Source organism: Callithrix jacchus, chromosome 3, assembly GCF_049354715.1.
Source record: "Callithrix jacchus isolate 240 chromosome 3, calJac240_pri, whole genome shotgun sequence".
In the NCBI taxonomy this organism is placed as follows: Eukaryota; Metazoa; Chordata; class Mammalia; order Primates; family Cebidae; genus Callithrix; species Callithrix jacchus.
The window spans coordinates 42775334-42802866 of record NC_133504.1 but is presented as its reverse complement, the minus strand read 5'-3'; the positions used below and the strand labels follow the sequence as shown (position 1 = coordinate 42802866).

The window sequence follows — 27533 nt, the reverse complement described above, 5'->3', positions numbered from 1 at the left end:
TCAGGCGAGTGCCTTGAAGACAGTAGATATTTGGTTGGTGAGTTCTTAGTTATTCTGCCATTCTGTATCTTTTAAGTGGAGCATTTAGGCCACTATATACTCAACATTAACATTGATATGTGAGGGACTATTCTATTCATCATGCTATTTCTTGTCTGAATATCTTTTTTTCTTTTTCCATTGGGTTATTTTTCTACAGAACCTGTGAAATTTATGCTTTAAGGATATTCTACTTTGGTGTATTTTGAGGATTTGTTTCAAGATTTAGAATTCCTTTTAGCAGTTCTTGTAGCACTTTCTTGGTAATGGTGAATTTCTGAATTTGTTTATCTGAAAAAGATTGTATCTTTCCTTCATTTATGAAGCCTAGTTTCACTGATGACAAAATTCTTGGCTGATAATTATTTTGTTTAAGGAGGCTAAAGATAGGACCTCAATCCCTTCTAGCTTGTAGGGTTTCTGCTGAGAAATCAGCTAGTAATCTGATAGGTTTTCCTGTATAGGTTACTTGGTGTTTGCCTCACAGCTCTCAAGATTCCTTTGTCTTGACTTTAGATAACCTGATGACTATGTGCCTAGGTGATTGATGATCTTTTTGCAATTAATTTCCCAGGTGTTCTTGGAACTTCTTGTATTTGAATGTCTAGATCTCTAGCAAGGCTGAGGAAGTTTTCCCCAATTATTCTCTCAAATATATTTTCCAAACTTTAAGATTTCTCTTTTTCCTTGGGAAGACCAATTATTCTTAGGTTTGATCATTTAACATAATCCCAACTTCTTGGAGGCTTTGTTCATTAAAGAAAATGTTTTTTCTTTGTCTTTGTTGGATTGGTTAATTTGAAAACCCTTTCTTCAAGCTCTGAAGTTCTTTCTTCTACTTGTTTGATTCTGGACAGGCACTGGTGGCGTATGCCTGTAATCCCAGCCCTTTGGGAGGCTGAGGTGGCTGAATCACCTGAGGTCAGGAGTTCAAGACCAGTCTGACCATCATGGAGAAACCCCCGTCTCTACTAAAAGTACAAAAAACTAGCTGGGTGTGGTGGTGCATGCCTGTAATTCCAGCTACTTGGGAGGCTGAGGTGGGAAAATTGCTTGAACCTGGGAGGCAGAGGTTGTGGTGAGCTGAGATCACACCATTGCACTCCAGCCTGGGCAAGAAGAGTGAAACTCCATCTCAAAAAAAAAAATTTTTTTTTTCTTTGGCTTTGTTGGATTGGTTAATTTGAAAAACCCTTTTTCAAGCTCTGAAGTTCTTTCTTCTACTTGTTTGATTCTATTGCTGAGACTTTCCAGTGCATTTTGCATTTCTCTAAGTGTGGTCTTGGTTTCCAGAAGTTGTGATTGTTTTTTATTTATGCTATCTATTTCACTGGAGGTTTTTCCATTCATATCCTGGATCCTTTTTTAAAAAATTTCCTTAAGTTGGACTTCACTGTTCTCTGGTGCCTCCTTGATTGGCTTAATAATTGACCTTCTGAATTCTTTCTCTGATATTTCAGAGATTTCATCTTGGTTTGGATCTATCGTACGTGAGCCATTGTGAACTTCTTGGTGGTGTTAAAAAACATTGTTTTGTCATATTACCAGAATTGTTTTTCGGTTCCTTTTCATTAACTACACTATGTCAGAGGGAAGATCTGGGACTCAATGGCTGCTCTTCAGGTTCTTTTGTTCCACAGATTAATCCCTTGATGTGGTGCTATCCCCTTTCTCCTAGGGATGGGGCTTCCTGAGAGCCAAACTGCAGTGATAGTTATTTCTCTTTGGAATCTAGCCACCCAGCAGAGCTACCAGACTCTGGGCTAGTACTGAGGAACATCTACAAAGATTCCTGTGATGTGATCTGTCTTCAGGTCTCTCAGCTGTGGATACCAGCACCTACTCTGGCGGAGGTATTAAGGGAGTGAAGTGGACTTGGTGAGGGTCCTTTGATGTATTTTTGTTAAATACACTGGTTTTGTGTTGGTTGGCCTCCAGCCAGGCGGTGATACTTTCAAAAATGCAGCAGTTATGGTTATATCGGGAGGATCATGCAGTGGGTGGGGCCACCAAGCTTCCAAAAAATTATGTCTTTTGTCTTGGGCTACCAGGGTGGGTAGTGAAAGCCCATCAGGTAGGGGCAAGGTTAGGCATGTCTGAGCTCAGACTCTTTTTGGGCAGGGCTTGCTGTGACTGCTGTGGGGATAGGGGTGTGGTTCTCAGACCAATGGAGCTATGATTCCAGGGGGATCATGGCTGTTTCTGCTGTGTTGCATCAGTTACTATGGAAGTGGGAGAAATCCAGCAGCCACAGGCATCACCCAGCTCCCACATACCCCACAGCCCAAAATGCCAGTCTCATTCCCACCATGCCCTACCAACAGCACCAAGTTTATTTCCAGGCAGCCAGTGAACAGGGCTGAGAATATGCTCCACGCTACAAGGCTCTCAGTTGGGAAGCTGAGAAAGCAAACAGACTTAAATTTTCTTGGCTGTCCCATGGAGCCTGCAGCAACAATCTATTTCCTTCAAAGGGTCTGTGGATTATCTTGGCTTTCCTGGTATGTTCCTGTGCTAGTTCTTGGAGCAAAAGTTCATGATGTGGGTCTCCACATGTACTGTCTGTCTGAATGGGAGCTGCAAGTTAGTCCTGCCTCCTATCTGCCATATTTTCCTGTCTCCCCTAATTATTCTTTTAGGTTATTTCTATTGCACCAAATCTCTGGACTCTGTTGTTAGTGTGGTTTTCCTTTCCCTTTTCAGTGCAGAGTCTTTCTGAGTACTTCCATTATTGTACAATTGGAGCTGTAAAACCTTTTGGGAGGGTGTCTTTTAAATATCCCAGTAAACACTGAAGGACATTATCAATTCAACCCCTTTTAAATGTCCAGCAAGAAAAAAAGAAAAGTACATACATTTCTCCCCAATTTGATTTAATTTGCATTATGTAACGTAGCCTGTTAGATAAAGCTACTCCTCTGGGACAAAAGACTTTTGGAAGAATTTTGGACCTTCTCACTCTTAATAATCTTAGAAGGTGGCTTAATTCTTCATTCATTCATTTGTTCATTCATTAATTCATTCACTGGTATTTATCATATACTTATTGTGTGCCAGCTGCTATAGTGGGCACTGTAATATAAAGGTGAATGAGGCAGTTTTAAACATTCAATTGGAATATAGAATCATGAGCAATTGTTGTGATACTGTACATGGAGGGGATGGTAGAGACAAGAACAGGATGTCATGGGAGACCTGGCCTAGAGGGCCACTTAACCAAGCTTGGGCAGGCTTAGTGGAGAGTGAGGCCTGAACTGACATATGAAGGATGAGGAGGCTGAAGAAAGGACAATAAGGTATGGGGGAGAGGGACTCAAACAAGTCCATTGGATTTGGGAATCAGGAGACCATTAGTGACATTAGCCAGGGCAGTTTCAATAGAATGGTGGAGATTTTTCAATAGAAAGCTAGATTGTAGCAGACTGCAGAGTGTCCAAGGAGTGAGAAAATGGAGATGAAAGGGAAAGGATGAGGACAGGAGAATGGTGACCTCCAGAGAATCTTGGGTCAAGGATGTATTTATTTTTATTTTTTATTTTTTCGGGCTTGAACAATTTGTGCAGTGTTCCAATAGCAGAGTAAAGGAGGAAGGGCTGGGAAGTATGGGAGAGAGCTGGGCAAATGGTGAGAGCCAAGGGTCCAGGTGAATGGGAAGGCTTTACATAATGGGAGTTGCTCTGGAAGAGAAGGTTTGGATCAACCTGGTCTGTATAGTAAGATTTTCCTTTTGGTGCCTGTTTGGTATAATGGGACAGGAGGCACTGCTATGTTTTGGCTCTATGTCCCCACCAAAATCTTACCTTGAATTGTAATAATCCCCCTGTCTCATGGGAGGGACTCAGTGGGAGGTAATTGAATCATGGTGGGGGGGTTTCTCATACTGTTCTCCCATGCTGTTCTCATGAATAAGTCTCATGAGATCTAATTTAAAAACTCTTTGTAAAACCATTACATCTCATGAGGTGATTTCAGATGGAGATAGGGAACTTGTTGGTAACTGGAGCAAAGATGACTCTTGTTACACTCTAGCAAAGAAATTGACAGTATTTTGCCCTTGCCCTAGAGATTTGTGGAACTTTAATCTTGAGAGATGATTTATGGTATCTGATAGAAGAAATGTCTAAACAGCAAAGTGTTCAAGAGGTGAGTTGGGTGCTCTTAAAAGCATTCAGTTTTATAAGGGAAACAAAGCATTAAAGTTTAGAAAATTTCCAGCCTGATGATGTGATAAAAAAGAGAAAACCATTTTCAGAGGAAAAATTCAAGCAGGCTTTAGAAATTTGCATAAGTAATGAGCAGCTGAAGATTAATGGCCAAGAAAATGGGGAAAATGTCTCCAGGGCAGGTCTTCATGGCAATCCCTCCCATCACAGGCCTGGAGGCTTAGAAGGAAAAAATGGTTTTATGGGCCAGGCCCAGGGCCCCTGTGCTGTGTGCAGCCTAGGGAATTGGTGCCCTGTGTCCCAACCATTCCAGCTGTGGCTAAAAGGGGCCAAGGTATGGCTTAGACTGTGGGTCCAGAGAGTACAAGCCCCAAGACTTGGCAGCTTCTATGTGGTGTTGAGTCTACAAGTGCCCAGAAGTCAAGAACTGAGGTTTGGGAACCTCTGCCTAGATTTCAGAGGATGTATGAAAATGCCTGGATATCCAGGCAGAAGTTTGCAGGGATGGAGCCCTCATGGAGTGCCTCTGCTATGGCAGTGGATAAGGGAATTGTGGGGTTGAAGCCCACATACCAAGTCTTCACTGGGGCACTTCCTAGTGGAACTGTGAGAAGAGAGCCACCATTTTCCAGACCCCAGAATGGTAGATCCATTGACAACTTGCAGCATGATCCTTGTAAAAGCCACAGATGCTCCATGCCAGCCCATGGAAGCATATAGGAGGGGGTTGTACTTTGCAAAGCCACAGGGGTGGAGCTGCCCAAGACTGTGACAACCCACCTCTTGCATTGGTGTTACCTGGATGTGAGACATGGAGTCAAAGGAGATCATTTTGGAGCTTTAAGCTTTGACTCCTCCGCTGGACTTCAGACTTGCATGGAGCCTGTAGCCCTTTTGTTTTGGCCAATTTCTCCCATTTGGAATGTGTGTATTTACACAATGCCTGTACCCCCATTGTATCTAGGAAGTAACTAACTTCCTTTTGATTTTACAAGCTCATAGGCAGAAGGGACTTGCCTTGTCTCAGAGGAGATTTTGGACTGTAGACTTTTGAGTTAATGCTGAAATGAGTTAAGTATTTGGGGGAGTTAAGGATTTCATGTTTGATACATGAAAATGCCAGAATAAACCTAATCCCCAAAAGAGGCTTTCTAAATCAGAGGTTACAAACAGTTGCTCAGGATCCAAATTACGCCCATAGAGATATTTTGTTTGACACATATGCTGTTTTGTGTCAAATAAATTAAAACAAAATCATGCATGGTTAGTTTTGAAATGTGAGGACATCATATTTAGGAGGAGCCATGATATGATTTGTCTCTTTGTCCCCACCCAAATATCATTTTGAATTGTAATAATCCCCACATGTCATGGGAGGGACCTTGTGGGAGGTAATTGAATCATGGGGGTGAATTTACCCATACTGTTATTTTGATAGTGAATAAGTCTCATGAAATCTGATGGCTTTATAAAGGGGAGTTCCCCTGCATATGCTGTCTCTTGCCTGCTGCCGTGTAAGATGTGCCTTTCGCCTTCCACCATGATTGTGATACCTCCCCAGTCATATGGAACTGTGAATCCATTAAACCTTTTTTTCTTTATAAATTACCCTGTCTTGGTTATGTCTTTGTTAGCAGCATGAGAACAGACTAGTAAAGGCATCCTCTTCCCAGTTTGGAAGCCCTTTGGATAGAATATAAGGCAGAAATCACAAGCCCTAGTATTATGAAGTGCAGCTGGTGGGGAGGCCTGTGCCCTTATGGATGAGCAGCTGCTGTTGGACTCCAGCCATATTTACCAGGGCCTATTTGCTGGATCAAGAAAAACCAGAATTCTGAATTTCTCTGTGAAATCTCCTAGTTTTGAAATGTTGGCAAGTATTGAAAATAAAGAAGTAAACAAAATATCATATGTGTCAAATAAAATATATCTGCTGGTTTAATTTGGCCCCTGGGAACCAGTAAGTTTCTAACTCTGATTTAGAAAGCCTCTTTTAGAGATTAGGTTTATTCTCACATTTTTATGTATCAATTCTATCCTTGCTGTACAACTATGGAGGAAAACGTTATATGGAAAATAACATGGATAGTTGGAGAAAAGAAGCACAATAGGTGATGGGGGGATGGAGGCAGCAAGCCACGTTGCCGTGTATGTACCTATGTAACAATCTTGCATGATCTGCACATGTACCCCAGAAACTAAAGTACCATTTAAAAAAAAAAGATGCTTCTAGTTAAGGAGTGACTTACATCCTCTCAGAAAATCGCATACTGTAGACTGTTTCTCCGTATTCTCTCACAGAACACTTCTGACACCAGATGTGCAAGTTTTTCCGACACCAACACCAGTTGGGTGTCCCTCCGTTCAATTCAATTCCGACATTATCTGTCCAGAATTAGTGAAGACCTCAAAACTTAAGGGCTCAGTGCTACAGGACTTTCACCACTTCAGATGCCAATTGCAAATTCAGGTACTTTTGATTGAGCAGCTATATATTGGGGATTCCCATGACCTCTTCCTTGCTTCAATAGTTTGCTAGAATGGCTCATGAGAACTCGAGGAAACACTTCAATTACATTTACTAGTTAATTATAAAGGATGCAGAGGGCAAAGTGTGGATAGGACCATAGAGCTTCCAGACTGTCTTCAGGATGTGCTACCTCACAGCAACTCCATGGGCTTCTTTGGCAGTCCAGAAACTCATCAAATCATGTTATTTGAAAGTTGTATGGAGCTTAAGCACATAGTCACCCTTTGCCTTCCTGGAGATTGTGAGGTGGGGCTTAAAGTTCCAACACTCTAATCACTTGGTCTTTCTGGTGGCCAGCCCCATTCCAAGGCTATCTAGGGGGCCCCACCCTGAGTCAACTCATTAGCAAAAACTCTGTGTGCCTACATTTTCCATTTTCCAGGGTTCTGGATGTAATTTAGATTCAGTCAATTAGAGGTACCTGTATGAGATTTGGAAAATGGAAATAAAATGAAACCTCCTAAGACTAGACTCACATTTCTATTTCTTTCATGGCAAGCAACAGCCATGGAGGCATTTGAGTTTTCTGTAGTAACTGTACTAGAGGCCCCAATGTCTTATTCCTGGCTTCATGGCTATTGGGAGGCAGATGATGGAAGATACATTTTGCTGGAGTGGATTGTGGTAAAGGTGGCATGGTTCTGTGTCCACTAACTAAAATGATGGCTTCCAATTTCCCCTGGAGGCTTCCTGACTTTACAGCATTTTGGTCATGGCAGGGGTATTGGCTTCCTTGGTGGCCTGGTTGTGTGGCATTCCTGTAAGCTTATCCTTGAATCTGTCTTTTCAAGTTTCCCATTTACTTGGCAAGCCATTTTATAACTTCTTATAAAATTCCCTTTCTACTTAAGCTGGCTAGAAAATTTGGACCTAGTTGTCAGAAGGTTTTATATAATATGTTGGCATCACCTGAATGTGGATATTGACCATACTATAGCCCAACTTCTGAGTGGCTTTGAAGGACAGCAGTGAAGGGAAAGCATCCCAGTGGGCTGAGCATTGATTATTGTACACACACACTCATTTGGCCTGGAAGAAGAGGTGTCCTGACTCATGGATGAGGATTAATGGTTTGACTAGACTCTCAAAGGTTTGGAAGCAATACAATTGGTAACCTGGTGATGACACAATCTGGAAAAGAGATATGTGGATGGATCTTTCCAAATGGGTCGAACATGAATATATTTGTGTCCTGTATGAATGCTCACTAATGAGCAGCCTCAGTCAGGATGAACTAAGTAATCAGGTAGACAAGTTCTGTGAACTTCTGTTTGGTTCTCTCTCCCCAGCCACCTTTGTCCTCACTCAGTGTGCTCATGGATAAAGTGGCCATAGCAGCCGGGATAGAGGTGAGGTATGGTCTCAGCAACACAGATTTCCATCACTAAAGGGAATGCAACTATAGAATAGTAGATTTTCCAGCCTGCCAACAGTAGAGAACAACATCTAGCCTTCATTATGGCAGAATTCCCCAGGGACCAGCTAGCCACTATTGGCAGTTTGATTACACTGGACAACTTCAACTGTGAAAGGGGCAGCAGTTATTCTCACTTGAATATACACTTACTCTGTGATATGGTTAGGCTTTGCGTGCCCACCCAAATCTCATTTCAAATTGTAATCCCCATAATCCTTATGTGTCAAGGGTGGGACCAGGTGGAGGTAATTGAATCACAGGGGTGACAAAGGTATTCTCTGTCTCTAGAATACCTTTCTGTGTCTTCTTTATAAATAAACACATCTTCCAAGTAGAAGTTAGAAATCTCAAGTGTTATTATCTTATAAGGTGTGAGGGTTATTCATTTGGCTGAATATTATTTCTCCATGTACAAACACACACACACACACACACACACACACGCACGCAAGACTTGAGCAAATGGACATGTCTCATTGTGTTCTGTCACATCCATTGAAAAGGGAACTTGCCAAAGCTGTTCATTCATGACTCTGACTCAGTGAGGAGTGGCTTTCTTGGGCTTGTAAACATAATCAGGCCTCTTTGATCTGGTGGCTCTGTTATTTTGAAAAACTTTTATTTTTTCCAAAACAGACAGAAAAATGCAGTTTGCTTTTTAGAGCAGAGGTAGTGGCAGGGCAAGTCATTTATGAGTTATTGCAAAATATCACAAGGAACAGCAGCCCAGGAAGGAAAGGGCAACTTGGGCAGCCTGTTGACAGCTCTCTGGATGAATTAGGAAAGGGTGTTCCAGCAAGAGTCGGGATTAACAACAAATAAAACCACATCCTCCACAGGAAATATTAAATTTGGGACTAGGCTATATTTTATGTCTTTGTCCAGACATCAGGATTTTAGAGTTTGTGGCAAGAATGATTTTGGTGAAATGTTTTGTGATGAAAGAGGTATGATGATGATGACAGCTCATTATGCTTATACGTTTTAATTTGGGATTATTAGCACTAGGTACTCACTGCAAAAGAGGGACAATTTCTACTGTACTTATTGCAAGGTGCATTGTGTGGCCATCTTTTTTAAAAATAACTATTGTTGTGGATAAAGGTTATATTCAGCAAGACGGCTTGTCTTTCTCTCACCATTTCAAGAGTCCCAAGTTGTTGTTCTCAGTATGTTAGAAGTTTGACTGTTTTTGTGGGCTATTCTGTTTTTGTCCAGAGTCTGTGGATATAATCTACTTAGATTTTGGGGGTCTGCTGACTCCAACCACTCCAATTCTGGGTCTGACATCATATACACGTGCATGGTTTTCATTGAGGTGCTGATTCTCTTTCAGTCTGCTCTTTACCATCAGGCAGTAATCCTCAGTTGCCATAGTCAGTCCTAACTGAAATCTATCTGGCTCCTTGCAGCCCAGAAATTTCCCAAATTGTTGAGCAATCAACACTTTATTATTTTTTCGCCCATGATCTATGACTTCTTGCTTAGATCATGTTTAGGTTCCTAAAGTCTCCTCTAGAATAGATTAATTATATTTTGCAAAGAAGTGGGAAGAGCTAATTCATTTGATGTGTTTATTTCACAACATTTCTAAAGATCTTAATTTATGTTTCATGTACAAATGTCACTCTAGTCATCAGCCAGTGGTCAGTGTCATCTTCATTTTAGTGAGGGAGACCAGAATAATCATCTTACCTCATGGCCTGGCCTAGCCACTTAGCCTGTGGAAGGGTCAGGGTTCCTGTCCTTTAGGTTTTGTCACTTTTGTCCCTAAACATTTCCCATCCAGAATCTCTTTCAGCTCATTCTCCACAAGCAGTAGCCAAGTAACAAACAGTACAGGGAGTCAGACATGGAAAATGTTCCAAAAATCAGAACTTTAGTGTATGTTATTCTTTCAGGGGGAAAAAACTTTCCAACTTAGCAGCTGGACCTAAAAATGAACCATCTTATTGGAACAAGGTTTCTTAAAAGAAGAAAAAGTATTTCTTATTTACTTTAGGTTTCTGTAATTTCAAACCTGAGAGTTTTGTATAAAATGCTTGAAAAAGAAATAGCCAGTATCAGAAGTATGCTAAAAGTTGAACAGTAGTTAGCCCCTCTGTTGAAAAGGAGAATGAAGGAAGCACTGAGTTTTGATGGTGTGAGTCACTGTCAGGAGCAAAGGAGGAAAGAGAAATAAGGTAGAAACTCACTTTTGCATGTTTTTTGTTTTGTTTTGTTGTTTTTTATCCCCAATCTTTGTAGAAGCCAATATTAGTGGCAGACAGGACTTGTCTGTGAATCTTAGGGAGATTTTCATAAGGATCACCTTTGCCTGTGCACACCCTCCAACTGCGAGGAACACAGAAGATTCACTGTGTCCCCAGTGAATCCTCTGTTCTTGAGATTTCAGGTGAAATCTAGGGGTCCTTTTAGCATCTACTGTATCCTCTCACACTTACCTGTACTCTCAGAGCACTTTGTCTGGCAGCCTTATGTCCGCAGAAGCACGGCAGTACTATTCCAGCTCACAGACTCAGAGCAAAAGGTGAGGCAGACAGTGTGCTCTTCATGGCGTTTTGAACAATCAGTTTCATCTCTAACATGCACGTATACTTGCTCAGTTCATAAATAAAACAAAATTTACCTCATTTTAGAAAGGATTAATTCATCTGTGTAATAGTAGAAAATGCTTTGCCATGTACCAATGAAAAGTAACGTACCTTTTCTCTTCAGTTTCCTCAACTATAAAAGAGAGGTTTGACATGTTTCCTTCTATCATTGAAATATATGAGTCTATTTTTATTCTGTTACTAATCGAAGCAAATGATTATATTTTCTCTTGTAAATGGGAAGGGTGATTCTGCTATTTATCTGGGTGGTCTTGCAATTTGTGAAATCTCAAGCAATGAGCTATTGGTGAGGAGTTTGCTTCTAAGCCAATCACTGTCTTTTATGTTTTTATTTTTTTGTAGTTACCCGTCCTCTATGAACTATACTAATAGTTCCTAAGAGATGTTAGAGGAAGTCTTGAGATGTTCATAAAATTCTGCATGACTTATAAAGCAAATGCTGAATAAGTCTAAGATTTGATTATTCTTAGTAGAAGTTGCCTGCAAACCTGGGCCATGCTCTTGATGGTAATTGGGTTTTCTATTTATTTTTATTTATATATTTTATCGCACTTTAGGTTCTGGGGTACATGTGAAGAACATGCAGGATTGTTGCATAGGTACACACATGGCAATGTGGTTTGCTGCCTCTATCCCCATCACCTATATCTGGCATATCTCCCCATGTTATCCCTCCCCAACTCCCTACCTCCCACTGTCCCTCCCGTAGTCCCCCCAACAGACCTCAGTGTCTGATGCTCTCTTCCCTGTGTCCATGTGTTCTCACTGTTCAAGACCCGCCTATGAGTGTCTGTTCTTGTGTCAGTTTGCTGAGAATGATGGTTTCCAGATTCATCCATGTCCCTACAAAGGACAAGAACTCATTGTTTTTTATGTCTGCATAGTATTCCATGGTGTATATGTGCCACATTTTTCCTGTCCGGTCTATCATCAATGGACATTTGGGTTGGTTCCAAGGCTTTGCTATTGTAAACACTGCTGCAACAAACATTCGTGTGCATGTGTCCTTATGATAGAACAATTTATAATCCTTTGGATATATACTCAGTAATGGGATTGCTGGGTCAAATGGAATTCCTATTTCTAGGTCCTTGAGGAATCACCACACTGTCTTCCACAATGGTTGAACTAATTTACACTCCCACCAACAGTGTAAAAGTGTTCCTATTTCTCCACATCCTCTCCAGCATCTGTTGTCTCCAGATTTTTTAATGATCACCATTCTAACTGGCTTAAGATGGTATCTCAGTGTAGTTTTGATTTGCATTTCTCTATTGACCAGTGATAATGAGCATTTTTTCATGTCTGTTGACCTCATATAAATCTTCTTTTGAAAAATGTCTGTTCATATCCTTTGCCTACTTTTGAATGGGTTTGTCTATTTTTTTTCCTGTGTATCTGTTTTAGTTCTTTGTAGATTCTGGATATTAGCCCTTTGTCAGATGGGTAAATTGCAAAAATTTTTTTCCCATTCTGTTGGTTGCCAGTTCACTCTAATGATTGTTTCTTTTGCTATGCAGAAGCTCTGGAGTTTAATTAGATCCCATTTGTCTATTTTGCCAATGCTTTGCTGTTTTAGCCATGAAGTCCTTGCCTGTGCCTATGTCCTGAATGGTTTTGCATAGGTTTTCTTCTAGGGTTTTTATGGTGTTAGGTCTTATGTTTAAGTCTTTAATCCATCTGGAGTTAATTTTAGTGTAAGGTGTCAGGAAGGGGTCAAGTTTCTGCTCTCTGCCCATGGCTAGCCAGTTTTCCCAACACCATTTATTAAACAGGAAATCCTTTCCCCATTGCTGGTTTTTGTGAGGGTTGTCAAAGATCAGATGGTTGTAGATGTGTGGCGTTGCCTCTGAGGCCTCTGTTCTGTTCCATTGGTCTATATCTCTGTTTTGGTACCAGTACCATGCTGTTTTGAGTACCGTAACCTTGTAGTATAGTTTGAAGTCAGGTAGCATGAGGCCTCCAGCTTTGTTCTTTTTGCTTAGAATTGACTTGGCTATGCGAGCTCTCTTTTGGTTCCATATGAAGTTTAAGGTGGTTTTTTCCAGTTCTGTGAAAAAGGTCATTGGTAGCTTGATGGGGATAACGTTGAATCTATAAATTACTTTGGGCAGTATGGCCATTTTCATGATATTGATTCTTCCTAATCATGAGCATGGAATGTTTCTCCATCTGTTTGTGTCCTCTTTTATTTCCTTGAGCAGTGGTTTGTAGTTCTCCTTGAAGAAGTCCTTTACGTTCCTTGTTAGTTGTATTCCTAGGTATTTTATTCTCTTTGTAGCCATTGTGAATGGCAGCTCGTTCTTGATTTGGCTTTCTTTAAGTCTGTTATTGCTGTATAGAAATGCTTGTGATTTTTGCACATTGATTTTGTATCCTGACACTTTGCTGAAGTTGCTTATCAGTTTCAGGAGATTTTGGGCTGAGACAATGGGGTCTTCTAAATACACTATCATGTCGTCTACAAATAGAGACAATTTGACTGCCTTCTTTCCTAATTGAATACACTTTATTTCTTTTTCTTGCTTGATTGCTCTGGCTAGAACTTCTAATAATATATTGAATAGGAGTGGTTAGATAGGACATCCTTGTCTAGTGCCAGATTTCAAAGGGAATGCTTCCAGTTTTTGCCCATTCAGTATGATACTGGCTGTGGATTTTTCGTAAATAGGTTTTATTATTTTGAGATATGTTCCACTGATACCTAGTTTAGCAAGAGTTTTTAGCATAAAGGCCTGCTGAATTTTGTTGAAGGCCTCCTCTTGAATCTCCAGGATGAAGCCTATTTGATCATGATGGATAAGCTTTTTGACATGCTGTTGCAATCAGTTTGCCAGTATTTTATTGAAGATTTTTGTATCTATGTTCATCATGGATATTGGCCTGAAGTTTTCTTTTCTTGTTGAGTCTCTGCTGGGTTTTAATATCAGGATGATGTTGGTTCCATAAAATGATTTGGGAAGGAATCCCTCTTTTTGGATTGTTTGGGATAGTTTCAGAAGGAGTGGTATCAGCTCCTTTTGTATGTCTCGTAGAATTTGGCTGTGAACCCATCTGGACCTGGGCTTTTTTTTGGATGGTAGACTATTAATTGCTGCCTCAACTTCAGACCTTGTTATTGGTCTATTCAGGGTTTCAACTTCTTCCTGGTTTAGGCCTGGAAGGATGCAAGTGTCCAGGAATTTATCCATTTCTTCCAAGTTTACTGGTTTATGTGCATAGAGTTGTTTGTAGTAATCTCTGATGGTAGTTTGTATTTCTATGGAATCTGTGGTGATAACACCTTTATTGTTTTTTATTGCATCTATTTGGTTATTCTCTCTTTTCTTTGTTATTAATCTGGCTAGCAGTCTGTCTATTTTGTTGAAATTTTCAAAAAACCAGCTCCTGGATTTATTGATTTTTTTTTGAATGATTTTCTGTTTCTCTATCTCCTTCATTTCTGCTCTGATCTTAGTTATTTCTTTTCTTCTGCTAGCTTTTGAGTTTTTTTGATCTTGCTCCTCTAGCTCTTTCAATTTGATGATCGAGTGTCAATTTTAGATCTTTCCTTGCTTCTCGTGTTGGTATTTATTGCTATAAATTTTCCTCTAGACACTGCTTTACATGTGTCCCAGAGATTCTGGTATATTGTGTCTTCTTTCTCATTAATCTCAAAGAACATCTTTATTTCTGCCTTCATTCTATTGTTTATCCAGTCAACATTCAAGAGCCAGTTGTCCAGTTTCCATGAAGTTGTGTGGTTCTGAGTCAGTTTCTGAATTCTGAGTTCTAATGTGATTTCACTGTGGTCTGAGAGACTGTTATGATTTCCATTCTTTTGCATTTACTGAAGAGTGATTTACTTCCAATTATGTAGTCAATTTTAGAGTCGGTGTGATGTGGTGCTGAGAATAATGTGTATTACGTGGATTTGGGGTGAAGAGTTTTGTAAATGTCTATTAGGTTTGCTTGTTCCAGGTCTGATTTCATGTCCTGGATATCCTTGTTAATTTTCTGTCTCACTGATCTGTCTAATATTGACAGTGGAGTGTTAAAGTCTTGCACTATTATTGTGTGGGGTCTAAGTCTCTTTGTAGGTCCTTAAGAACTTGCTTTATGTATCTGGGTGCTCCTGTATCGGGCATGTATGTATTTAGGATAGTTAGCTCTTCTTGTTGCATTGATCCTTTTACCATTATATAATGCCCTTTTTTGTCTTTTTTCATAGTTGTTGGTTTAAATTCTATTTTATCAGAGACTAGGATTGCAACTCCTTCTTTTTTTTGGCTATTTGCTTGGTTAATCTTCCTCCATCCCTTTATTTTGAGCCTATGTGTATTCTTGCATGTGACATGGGTTTCTTGGATACAGCACACTGATGGGTTTTGACTTTTTATCCAATTTACCAGTCTGTGTCTTTTGTTTGGGGCATTTAGCCCATTTACATATAACGTTAATATTATTATGTGTGAATTTGGTCCTGCAATTTTGAGGCTAGCTGGTTGTTTTGCCCATTAGTTGATGCAGTTTCTTAATTGTGTAGATGCTCCTTACCATTTGGTATGTTTTTGGAGTGGCTGGTACTGGTTGTTCTTTTCTATGTTTAGTGCTTCTTTCAGGAGCTCTTGTAAAGCAGGCCTGGTGGTGGTGAAATCCCTGAGCAATTGCTTGTTTGCAAATGATTTTATTTCTCCTTCACTTATAAAGCTTAGTTTGGCTGGATATGAAATTCTAGGTTGAAAGTTCCTTTCTTTGATGATGGTGAATATTGGCCCCCACTCTCTTCTGGCTCATATGGTTTCTGCTGAGAGATCTGCTGTGAGTCTGATGGGCTTCCCTTTGTGGGTGACCCAACCTTTCTCTCTGGCTGCCCTTAGCATTTTCTCCTTCATTTCAATCCTGGTGAATCTGATTATTATGTGCCTTGGGGTTGCTCTTCTTGCGGAATATCTTTGTGGTGTTCTCTGTATTTCCTGGACTTGAATATTGGCCTGCCTTGCTAGGTTGGGGAAGTTCTCCTGGATGATATCCTGAAGAGTGTTTTCCAGCTTGGATTCATTCTCTCCATCACATTCAGGTACACCTATGAAACTTAGATTAGGTCTTTTCACATAATCCCATATTTCTTGGAGGCTTTGTTCATTTCTTTTTACTCTTTTTTTTTCTAATCTTGCCTTTTCATTTTATTTCATTGAATTGATCTTCAATCTCTCATATCCTTTCTTCTGCTTGGTCAATTTGGCTATTGAGACTTGTGTATGCTTCACAAAGTTCTCATGTTGTATTTTTCAACTCTATCAATTCATTTATATTCCTCTCTAAGCTGTTTATTCTCATTAGCATTTCATCAAACCTTTGTTTCAAGGTTCTTAGTTTCTTTGCCTTGGGTTAGAACATGTTCTTTTAGCTCAGAGAAGTTTGTTATTATCTACCTTCTGAAGCCTGTTTCTGTCAGTGCATCAGACTCATTCTCCATCTAGCCTTGTTCCCTTGCTGATGAGGAGTTGTGATCCCTTTTAGGAGGAGAGGTGTTCTGGTTTTGGGTGTTTTCATCCTTTTTGTGCTGGTTTCTTTCCATTTTTGTGGATTTATCTACCTGTGGTCTTTGTAGTTGGTGATTTTATATGGGGTCTCTGAGTGGACATCCTGTTTGTTGATGATTAAGTTATTTCTTTCTGTTTCTTAGTTTTCCTTCTAACAGTCTGGCCCCTCTGCTGTAGGACTGCTGAGGTCCACTCCAGACCCTGCTTGCCTGGGGATCACCTGCGGTGGCTGCAGAACAGTAAGGGTTGCTGCCAGTTTCTTCTTCTGCTATCTTTGTCCCAGAAGAATATCTGCCAGATGTCAGCCTGAGCTCTCCTTTATGAGGTGACTCTTTGGATAAACAGGGGTCAGGAAGCTGCTTGAGTCTGTCCCTTATAGGAGCTCAAGTTCTGAGCTGTGAGCTCCATTGTCCCATTCAGAGTGGCTGGGCAGGTATGTTTAAGTCTGCTGCAGTGCAACTCATAACCGCCCTTTTTTTCCAGGAGCTCTGTCCTGGAAGGTTGGGCTTTATTTGTAAGTTCCTGTCATGCTGCTGCCTTTTTTCAGAGATGCTCTACCCAGCAAGGAGGTAGCCTAGTCACAGTCTGCCAGCAGAGGCATTGCTGAGCTGCTGTGGGCTCTGCCTAGCTGCTTTGTGAACTTCCTTGCAGTTTTATTTATAGTAGTATAGTTAGAACTGCCTTGGTAATGACAGGCTGTCCCTGTAATGGCGGACTGCCTTGGCAATGGTGGACTGCCTTGATAATGGCGGACTGCCTTGGTAATGGCGGACTGCCTCGGTAGTGGTGGACTGCCTCAGTAGTGGTGGACTGCCTCAGTAATGGTGGATGCCCCTCCCCCCACAGAGCTGGACTGTCCTGGGTCCAGCTGTGCTTGCTGTGAAACTCTCAATACAGAATGTTTCAGATTGCTGGTCTTTGTCGGGGTGGGACCGGCTGAGCCAGATCACCTGGATCCTTGTTTCAGCCCCCTTTTTCTCAGTTGAACAGGTGACCCTGTCTCCCAGGCATTCCAGTTGCCCAGATTTGTGTTGAGTTTTTGTGCAGAGACCAACTGCGCTGGCTGAAACAGCCACACTGGAGACTCGTGGCACTTTTCTACCTGGGAAGCTCCTGGTCTGTGGTCAGTCAAAATTCATTTGGAAATGCGGTGATCACTCACCCTCTGCATTTTTGCTGGGAACTGCAATCCAGAACTGTTCCTATTTGGCCATCTTCGTGTTTTCTTTTTTTAAAGTAAGTTTTACTATCTTTACAAATCAAGTTTACAGTTCAGTGGGCAGTCTCTTTTGGTGAGAAATAACAGCATGACTTGTTTTTCAAAGCATATTTTCTAAACTGAGAGGCTTAAGGGAATGATAATTTGGTTCCTTGAGGGATAAAATCTGAACCCTCCCTCGTGACTGGCAAGGCCCTACTGGACCTGGCTCATGCTGATGTCACTTTCTACCATGTATCTGCCTACATGCCAGCCTACTTGCCTTCTTTCTGTCCCTTGGATGCTCCAGGTGGTTCCTGCATTTTAGCCTGAGCACTTTCTCTTGCTTCTGACTGGAATGCCCTGTCCCTGTATTTTCATGGCTGCCTCTTTCTTATCATTTGAGGTTCTGCTTATTGTTACCTCCTCAATGAGGGCTTCAGTGGCCACCTAATTAAAACTAGCCCCCATCTCTACCCCACCTTCAGTCCAGTCACTTGTCTGCCCTATCACCTGATTGTATTCAATCAATGCTAGGTAAAATGATCTTGTCCATTTATTTGTCTTATTGTTTCTTGTCTGTCTACCTCTTGTAGAATGTAAATTCCTTGAGTGTACAAACTTTGTTTTGGTGACCACTGCATTTAACAATTGTTTACTGAGTGGATAAACAAATGTGTACTCTCTGCTAGTATTGTCCAATAGAATTGATGAAGATGTTCTATCATTTGCACTATTCAATATGGCAGCCCCTAGTCACATGTGCCTATTGAACACTTGAAATGTGGCTACTGTACTAAAAACTGAAGTTGAAGTTTTATTTAATTTTAATTAATTTAAATTTTAAATCATCGCACGTGGCTAGTGGCTATTGTGGAGCTTAAAGCTGTATTTGGCCTATGGAACTTGGTAACTGAATCAACCAGTAGCAAAATATCAATAGTGATGTCAATAACAAGAGCAACAGCAACTTTTGGAGTATCCCCTTCCTCTATCATAATATTTTTTTTTATTGTCCTGTGCTTTTCTGGGCTGCTAAAATGTCTGTTTATTATATATACTTTTTCTGCTAATAACATGTTAGTTGTGTGGAATTATATGTCTAGTAGTTTCTTAAGAGGTAGGATGTCAAATAACTTTCAACTAAAAGTTTATAAAGTATGCGTATCTTTTCAGAGGAAAACATTCACTATTATGTAGGACTCTTACTACAAGCTGTAATTTTTCAGAGGAAGCAAGGAGAACCAGCATCCCCATTCATAGTTAGGTAAGGACAAAGCTCTTTTGTAAAGAAACTGTTTATGTGCCCTCAACACTTTCAAGGCATCATTTGGGGTGTATTACCTTACAGGTGATTTACATTTTCTGTTTAGTATCACTTCTTTTCCTTAGTCTATGAAAGGAGGCTGAATGGAGAATTTTTTTCAGGTTTGCAGCTTTCTGCTGCTTAAGCCTGCAGAAATACTCCATGTATTTTGAAGTGTGCTGCTAGGGGAATAACAGTTTTTAGACTGCTGACTTGTCCATCGTTTATCATCATTATATGATGTCTGTCAACAGAAAACCGTTTCTCAGATTTCCATAAGGAGTTATTCCATATAGAAGTATGGAGTCTTGTGACAAGAAAAAGGCATTGCAATGAAGAGTAACAAGAAAGGGGAAAGGGGGCAGGGGGGATAAACAGAAGCTTTTATAAGCTAATTCATGGTTGGCGTCATCTCCATTAGCATTGGGACTGTCTGACATTAAGTTCAGAGAACACGACCAGGGCTGGTTTCCATCTGTCATGGTGATTAATGGGAGTATTGTTAGGTAATAATAGTTTAATAACACAGCTGGAGCCAAAGAGGCACACCAAAAGTGTGTATGTAATTCTAAAACCAAGAGGAACACAAAAGCCAGGAAATTGGGGTTCTGTTCTCAGCTCTACCCCTTAGAAAAGGGCAGCCAGCAAGAAATTTTCCCCAAAGTTGAAAAAGGGGAAGAGTCTACCAATGGGGTAAATAGAGTCATTTCAGCTTTTAGGAAGGATGGCATCTTGGTGATTTTAATGCACTTGTATCTCATGGATAAATAAGTTTGTTAAACTGTAACTCTTCTGAGTCATAGGAGTAATGGCAGCCAATGAAACAGACAGGGAGATAGACAATTCTTTATGTGAATGAGTGAGATTCAGCTCTTCCAAATAATATCCAGATTGCATAATATGATTGGTCCACACTTGACTCAGTGGCTATCTATCATTAATGTGACACCTAAATGAAGTTTTCTTGCTCTTCTGGGGCTGCAAGAGGCAAAATCTGGTCAAGTTGTAACAACATATTTCAGTGAAGTTGTCCTTTCCCTCAGATGGCAGCAACAGTTGGTGGGCCACAGACCCAACTTGACCCACACAAACCCAGAACCTAGACAATATGGACTTTTATTTTACCATGCTGGAACTTTTCAAGCGAGAAATCACTTTTCTTTCTTTCTTTTGAGACAAAGTCTTGCTCTGTCATCTAGGCTAGAATGCAGTGGTGCAATCTTGGCTCACTGCAACCTCTGCCTCCTGGGTTCAAGTGATTCTCCTGCCTCAGTCTCCCAAGTAGCTGGAATTACAGGCATGCACCACCACACCTGGATAATTTTTGTATTTTTAGTAGAGATGGGGTTTCACCATGTTGGTCAGGCTGATCTTGAACTCCTGACATCAGGTGATCCAACCACCTCGGCCTCCCATAGTGCTGGAATTATAGGCATGAGCCACTGTGCCCAGCTGAGAAATCACTTTTTTTACAGAAAATCGGCCAAGTGAGACTATATGTTGGCTTTCCTCCCTGTCAAGCAAAGAACCACCAGACCTAACAAGATGCAATCCAGTTTCTGCTCAGAAAATTCCCCCCAAATGGATCTAAGCATGAATGGCAAAAGGTTTCAGGAAGTAAGAGTGGGTTTAGGTAAGAGGGGAGGATAGAACCTGGCCAAATGCCCTCTGGCCCAAGTGGCATGTGTTGACTCTATTGGCTCTTGCTCCTTGTTTAGTCTGTGATGGTGTCATGGTAGCTTGAACTCCTGTGGGAGAGAGAGAGGCCAAAATGCACCAAGGCTGGCAAAGGAAGCTTGACACTGTATGGGACTGGAATCCAAGAGAAGGAATACGAGGGCTTTTTTGTTGTTGTAGCTGTTGTCTTTTTTTTTTCTTTTCATCAGTGGTTTAGACTATATTTCCTTTCCCCAGTGGTTTGGACTAAATTTCTTTTTCTGCTTCCAAATGAATGTTTTGGGGGCTAAGGAAATTAGAACAAAATTCAGGGTTCTCAGATCAGGTAAAGAATTTTATTATGTATTTTCAGGGAGGGTAGATGCTCTTCATCTCCTATGCCTGAGCAGAGCAAATGGCTATCTGAAGGCAATGGGGGATAATTTCTATCAATCAAAATCAGTGGGGGAGGTGATGTTGGTTGTCTAGCCTGTAGGCTTCTATTTAAATCTGGTCTCATTTGGGATGTGTTTACACTATATAGAGTTCAATGGGAGATTTGCCTTTAGTGGGAGCACAAGGTTTTGTATTTGCTTTTTCTTTCCTAGTGCCAGTCAAGAAGAGGAGTTCTGATAAGAATGAATCAAGGTCAAGGATATTGACTGGCCCACAGTACAAGGCTGTGGAGCTTTGGTGTAATTGGAGAATGGGTCTAGGGTCTGAACTTGCATTGGTTTTGTTTTAGACTTCCTTCCTAAGGAGCCCTAAAGAGGCCTTATGGAAGGAAGTTAGACAAGTCCTAGGCCCCACAGGCAAACACTTGCTTTCCCTTCATTTCCCTTGGCACATTTCCTTGGACTAAACTTTGCTTGTCGTCAGAGTGGTAAGAAGAAGAGACTTCGATGTAGACTGGGGCAATAAATAGAGGGATAAAGGGCCACTCGATCTTTCTCTGGCCTTGACATAAATGGAACTATCATGAGCTTTAATGCAAAGGTATCTGGGTAATAAAGGGGCATTATCCCTGTCTTCCTTTCTGAACATGCACTGCTCTCAGAAACATTGAAGGGATGACTGGGTTGAAGGACCATGGATCCCCAGCAATTATTCAACTTTTAACTTAAGACATGATTTATAAAGTGAACAGTTCCAATGCCTATTCTGATGCTGCTTTTATTTCTCAAGTAGACTGCCACATAGTTTTGACTTTAAGTTGAGCAGGCATGGATGGATCTACCTGTGATCTGAGTTAGAACATCCGTAAGAGAATAAAATGACAGTCTTATGGTAGTAAAGTCAAAGGATAGATCCTCTTTCTGTCTCCTTTTCCCTCTCTTTTATCAGTTTACTGTAAATTGGTGCAGTCAGCTCGCTGTAGTGCAGTGAGAACCAGCCTGGATGTCAGATGCTGTGTTCAGCTCTTGGTCTTCCCTCACTTGAGTTCATAGCCATTAAAGTCCTTTCATCTATAAAACAAAAAGGTTGAAGTGGAGAAGCACCAAGTTCCCTTTCGACATCACCATGCTGACACAACAAAGCAGACAACTGAGGCAATTCCAGAAAAAATTTATGTCCAAAGACTTGGTTGTTTGAAGTACTAATGTCAAGGCACAAAAATTGCTCTAGCAGTTTACTTTTAAAAGTTAATTTCGAGTTCCTTCTTAATTAAGTAATTAGAAAAGTTTCCTAATTGCTGTTAGTTGAGACAAAGACACTTTGAGAGTTTGCATGTGGACTTTACTTAAAATCGCTATATAATTAATTCTTGACTTAACTTTGAAAACAAAGATTATAACATTCATAGAACTATTACATACTTCATAAGATTTAATCATCTGTTTATTTATTATCCATGTTCTCTCCCAAGGACACAGTTGATTACTCTCCACATCAAGTCCTTATTCATTTGTGTTCACCTCCTCAGCTCCTTGTCTTTCTTGATTGCTGAGTCTTATTACTGTTATCTTCTATGCAGCTTTCTGAGACCTCTCAGAAGGGTTAGGTATCTAACATGCTAACAAGACCATAGGTTTGATCTCTACATAGGCCACCTGTTTTACCCTGTTCTTTGTCTGTAGCATATGCCTTTATGGAAGGACAATTTAAAGTGGGCTTTATTCTCATGATGATGGATCAGTAATAATGAGATCATTGTTGTCAGGATAAGAAAGAGAGTCTGCCAGAAGAAACCACTTTGGCACTGCCCCCCGCCCCCACACACAATGTATTAGTCCATTTTCACACTGCTATAAAGATAATATCCAAGACTGGGTAATTTATAAAGGAAAGAGGTTTAATTGACTCACAGTTCCACAGGGCTTGGGAAGCCTCAGGAAACTTACAATCATGGCAGAAGGTGAAGGGGACGCAGGCACCTTCTTTACAAGGGAGCAGAAAAGAGAGAAAAGCCCAGGAGAAACTGCCATTTATAAAACCATCAGATTTTGTGAGAATTCACTCACTATCATGAGAATAGTATGGGGGGAAACCACCGCCATGATCCATTCACCTCTCACTAGTCCTCCCTTGACACGTGGGGATTATGGTTAACTGAAGCAGAGATCTCAGGTAACAATTTGAGAGGAGATTTGGGTGGGGACATAGCTAAACCATATCACCCAGTGACAGTCACATGTAGAAGGCTGGAAAAGAGAATCAAATGAGACTGCCCCTCTCAGTTCTGTTGTCTGGTCTGCTTCCTTCTAGGTGATGGACATGGGCCATGCTTCATGACTGGTTTACTGAACTGACAGTGAATCGCATATGCTCTAACAGAGCAGTATGCTAGCTATCTGGGGTGGCAGCACCAGAAAAGAGGCCCCACATGTAAACTCTTCTTTCCAGTGATGATTTATCATTGTACTTTACATGACTGCCATGTCTTGACTGAAGAAAGTTCTCTCTTGTTTGTATGTGGTGACTATTTGTGTGGTATACTGTAAAACTGTGAGTTTAAAGTTTCCATAGTTACATTCCTTTCTGGGCAGAAATTTCTTCAAACTTTCTATCTAGAAATTTTCAGCAAGAAATTGATAGAAGAAATTCAGGAAAGAGGCAATTGTTTGTCATGAAAGAGGATTCTTGTATCTTACCATTAAATTTTTTTCCTAGAGAAAGAAAAGTACTTGCCAAAATTGGAGAAACTGATCAAGTACTTTTAAAGCCGTGAAAGTTTGCATGTGAGTGACTGGAAAAAGCTACCCTCCCCCATTTTTGCATACTGATTTTTGGTTTTAGCCTGGCCAATATTAAATTTTCCCTAGGTCAAATTGCCCTCCATTAAAGCAATTTTAACTGAAGCAGAGAACTCAGGTAATAATTTTGTCTTTAGCAGAAACTTCTTTTTCTTTGAGAATTAAGTTAGAATCTTATTATTCTAAAGCCCAGTGACTTCATATGCAAAGGGTACATTAATTAAGTATGGAAGTTAATTCTGCATGAGCACTTTGCTAAGAATTTTCCAAACCCCAGATTTTAGTGATTTTTTGTTGTTGATTTTGTACCTTAATTTCTGTTATGCAAAATAGAGGCATATGATAAAACATACAATGTATATAACCTGGCTGAGAGAAAGTGCTTTTTAGAAAATTAATATGAGGAACGTTTTTATGTTGTGTTTGTCTTTGCATGTTTGTTGAAGAGAAAAAGAACAAAACCAACAACAAAACATCTCCAAACTTGGGCTGGCCGCCAAGGAGCTCAGTAAGCTCCTTCGAGCTTCTACGCTGCACCTTTCTACTGTTGAAAGTCTTTTATAACTGGGCTAGGAATTAAGCAGCTTTTAAATTTGGCAGGTCTCTGGGTTCCATTAAGAACTCATTTAAATTGTTTTTCACTTGAGCCTGAATTTTAACTACCCCTTGTGGATTTCAATCAGGATTGTTATAGAATTAGGTGAGGATGGAAATTAGAGTAACATAAAAAAACAATGGAAAAGATACTATGTTAGAAAATGTATGATTCACATATTTAGAATTTACCATAGTCATCAAACCATGAATAATATAGAAATGAATTATTAACCTGATAAAACATGTCACTGCATACTTTGGAAACCTCTAGTAACAATAAAATCACGTATAGTTTTATGGCTCTGAAACAAATTGCCTGGATCACCTGCAGCAGGTTTAATTGAAATAACTAAACTAATTAGATAAGAAATAATGAATGAAAATAAATATAAAGACCTAGGTCAGGTGAGGAAAAGCTGTATATAAAATCTGTATGGTATATTTGTATTAAGGTCTTGTTTTAAGGTAAGTGAGAAAGGAAATTGCAAATTAAGTCTGGTACTATGTATACTAAGGGCCCAAGTTTTAAAACTGTATTGTTTGGCATAAAACATTTTGTTTCTCCCAGCTCCGTCTCCTTTCCCCCAACATGCAACCAATACTCTTTATCTCCTTGGAGTGGGTGAATGCAAAATCAGACCCTGGTTAACCCTATTTTCAGAAAAATAATGACTAATTATTAATGTATAGTTAACTTCTCTGGCAAAATGCTTAACTATTTAAAAAATCATGTAGTAAAACAAACTTTTTCATTCATTTTGTGTTTGGTGATATGAATTTTTAACATATTTATGGATTTGGGTTTTCACTACCGCCATCAGGTTATCGAACAGTTCCATCACCCCTAACAACTCCCTGGTGCTGTCCCACTGAAGTCACATTCTTTCTCCATCTGGAAGAATGCTTTTTGAGTTTTTGAGTGGAGATGTGTGTGTCACTGAGACATGTCCTTAACTTGACATGTTCGAAACATGACACTTCCAAACCATTGTAAAAATGTATTCTCTCTTTTGCTCTCATTTTGGTGTTTGTTCATATGTTAAGTGCTCCTCCCTGAGAGTTCTATACAGTTGACAAATTTCCTCAGAACTAAATGAGATTGAATTGAGTATGATCATCTGACCTAAAGGCAGGGCAAGCAGAAAAGTTACTGGAGGAGTGTTGCAAATTATAATTCAAGAGATTAAGCTACTAGGAACTAGCAATAGTCAAGGGAAGGGCTTATGACTGGGGAGAGGTAAGACTTAAACCCAGGGAACAGAAAGGGAAGAGGATATTATAGGCTATAGGCTGAGGAGCAGCATAAGCAAAGCATGCTGGCTGAACACCGCAGGTAGCTCTGCATGGCTAATATGAACGATCTATGGAAGGTGATAGTGGAAGAGAAGACCAGAGTATGGATTTTCTCTAATTGATGGTAGGAGCTTGTTGACTTCTTTCTGAGCAGGTAGGAGATTTGATCTGAAATGTGCTTCCAGAAGAATAATTGTATGGGACAAACCCCACTTTGGGGACAAGAATATGTGAGACATCTAGGATCCCAGTGACATCACAACTTTTCTTTAGCTGCTCCTCAGTGAATTTGAGCCAGTTTGGTATCAGAACCTTCTGAGTGTGTGTTATGCTTGGGTATGTAGAAGCATAAAGATTAGATTACACATTGGTCTTAGAACATCCTTGGGTTACTCGTGTTAAGTTTAGTAGCATTAAAGGGAAATACCAGGTGGTATCTACCTGATTATTAGAGTCAAGAGTCTAATGTCAAAAGGGGAAAAAACCCAGATCCAGCAGCATTACAATTTTTTTTTTTTTTATAATTTCAACTGTTATTTTAGATTCAGAAGTACATGTACAGGTTTGCTACATAGGTTTATTACATGATGCTGAGGTTTGGGGTATAAATGATCCCATCACCTAAGTAGTGAGCATAGTGCTCTGTAGGCAGTTTCTAGTCTTTGCCCCCTCCCTCTGCTCTCCCTTTTGGAGTCCCCAGTGTCTATTGTTACCATCGTTATTGTCCATGTGTAACCATTGTTTAGCTCCTATTTATGGGTGAGAACATGTGGTATTTGGTTTTCTGTTCCTGCACTAATTTGCTTAGGATAATGGCCTCCAACTGCATTCCTGTTGCTGCAAATGACGTGATTTTGTTCTTTTTATGGCTGTGTAGTATTCTATGGTATGTATATGTATATATATGCTGCATTTTCTTTACCCAATTGTTTTCTGATGAGCACCTGGGTTGATTTCATGTTTTTGCTATGGTGAATAGAGCAGCGCTTCTTAGAAACATTATCTTACAAGACTTATTCTTGTCTGAGTGAGCTGTACATCATACATATAAGAAAATAATAGCAAACCTATACCTCAGGTCTGCAGGAACTCATTCATTCAAAAAGCATGCAAGTGCATATAGTATATATGGGGCATATATATTTTCTGGAAGCCCAGTTGTGGGTCAAGCTAGACTTTAGAAACTGGCAGCCACCTCCTGGCACCTCAGCCTAAGTTATCCTGGCTAGGCCATTCAGCTGTCATCTTCTCAGTAACCAGAGAATGTCCCATCATTATCAAGGTCTTTTTGGACATAGGTGCTTTTTTGATGACTTTCTTACATTTTATTCTTTCTTCCTCCATTTCCTACTAGCTTTGAGGTGCCTGATCCAGTCTCTTGAATCCTGCCTCAGTTGGCCTCCTGCGTAATCTGCCTTTTTCATTCCTGCCCCCTCGGCCTATAACCTCCACTGATCCTTCCTCTTACCTGTGTCTGGCCTCTGATAGACTTACCAGGTGTTGACTCATGACCTATTTCCGATGTTACCCAAATGGGGCATATTACAACTGAACATCTCTAGTCTGATTTATTTCAGATCACGGACTAAACTTTGAGGAGTGAATTAAAGTTCCATTTTACACCACTGTTTGTGCTTTTCACTCTAGTAATATCAAATTGTTTTCAGGCCTCCATGCCCCACCTGTCTCCAAAAGAAGCATGTGACACCAGGATGTTTCACAACTGCTTTACATGAAGAGTTGGTTTGGGGCACATTGGGGTCAGAGTTCTGTTTTGTTTTGTTTTGTTTGAGACAGGGACTTTCTCTGTTGACCAGGGTGGAATGCAGTGGTACCATCACAGCTCAATGCAACTTCGGCCTCCTGGGCTCAAATTATCCTCCCACCTCAGCCTCCCAAGTAGCTGGGACTATGGGCATGGGCCACTATGCCTGGCTATTATTTATTTATTTTTTGGGTAGAGATGAGGTTTCACCGAGTTGCCCTGGCTAGAGAAGAGT

General features: G+C 40.4%; 1 long non-coding RNA gene across 2 annotated transcripts in view; it reads left to right on the top strand.

The window, feature by feature from the left end:
- The window catches only part of LOC103791801 (uncharacterized), a 350454-nt gene that overhangs the window by 21215 nt on the left and 301706 nt on the right, over nucleotides 1-27533 (top strand). The gene's annotated exons all lie outside the window — the stretch shown is intronic.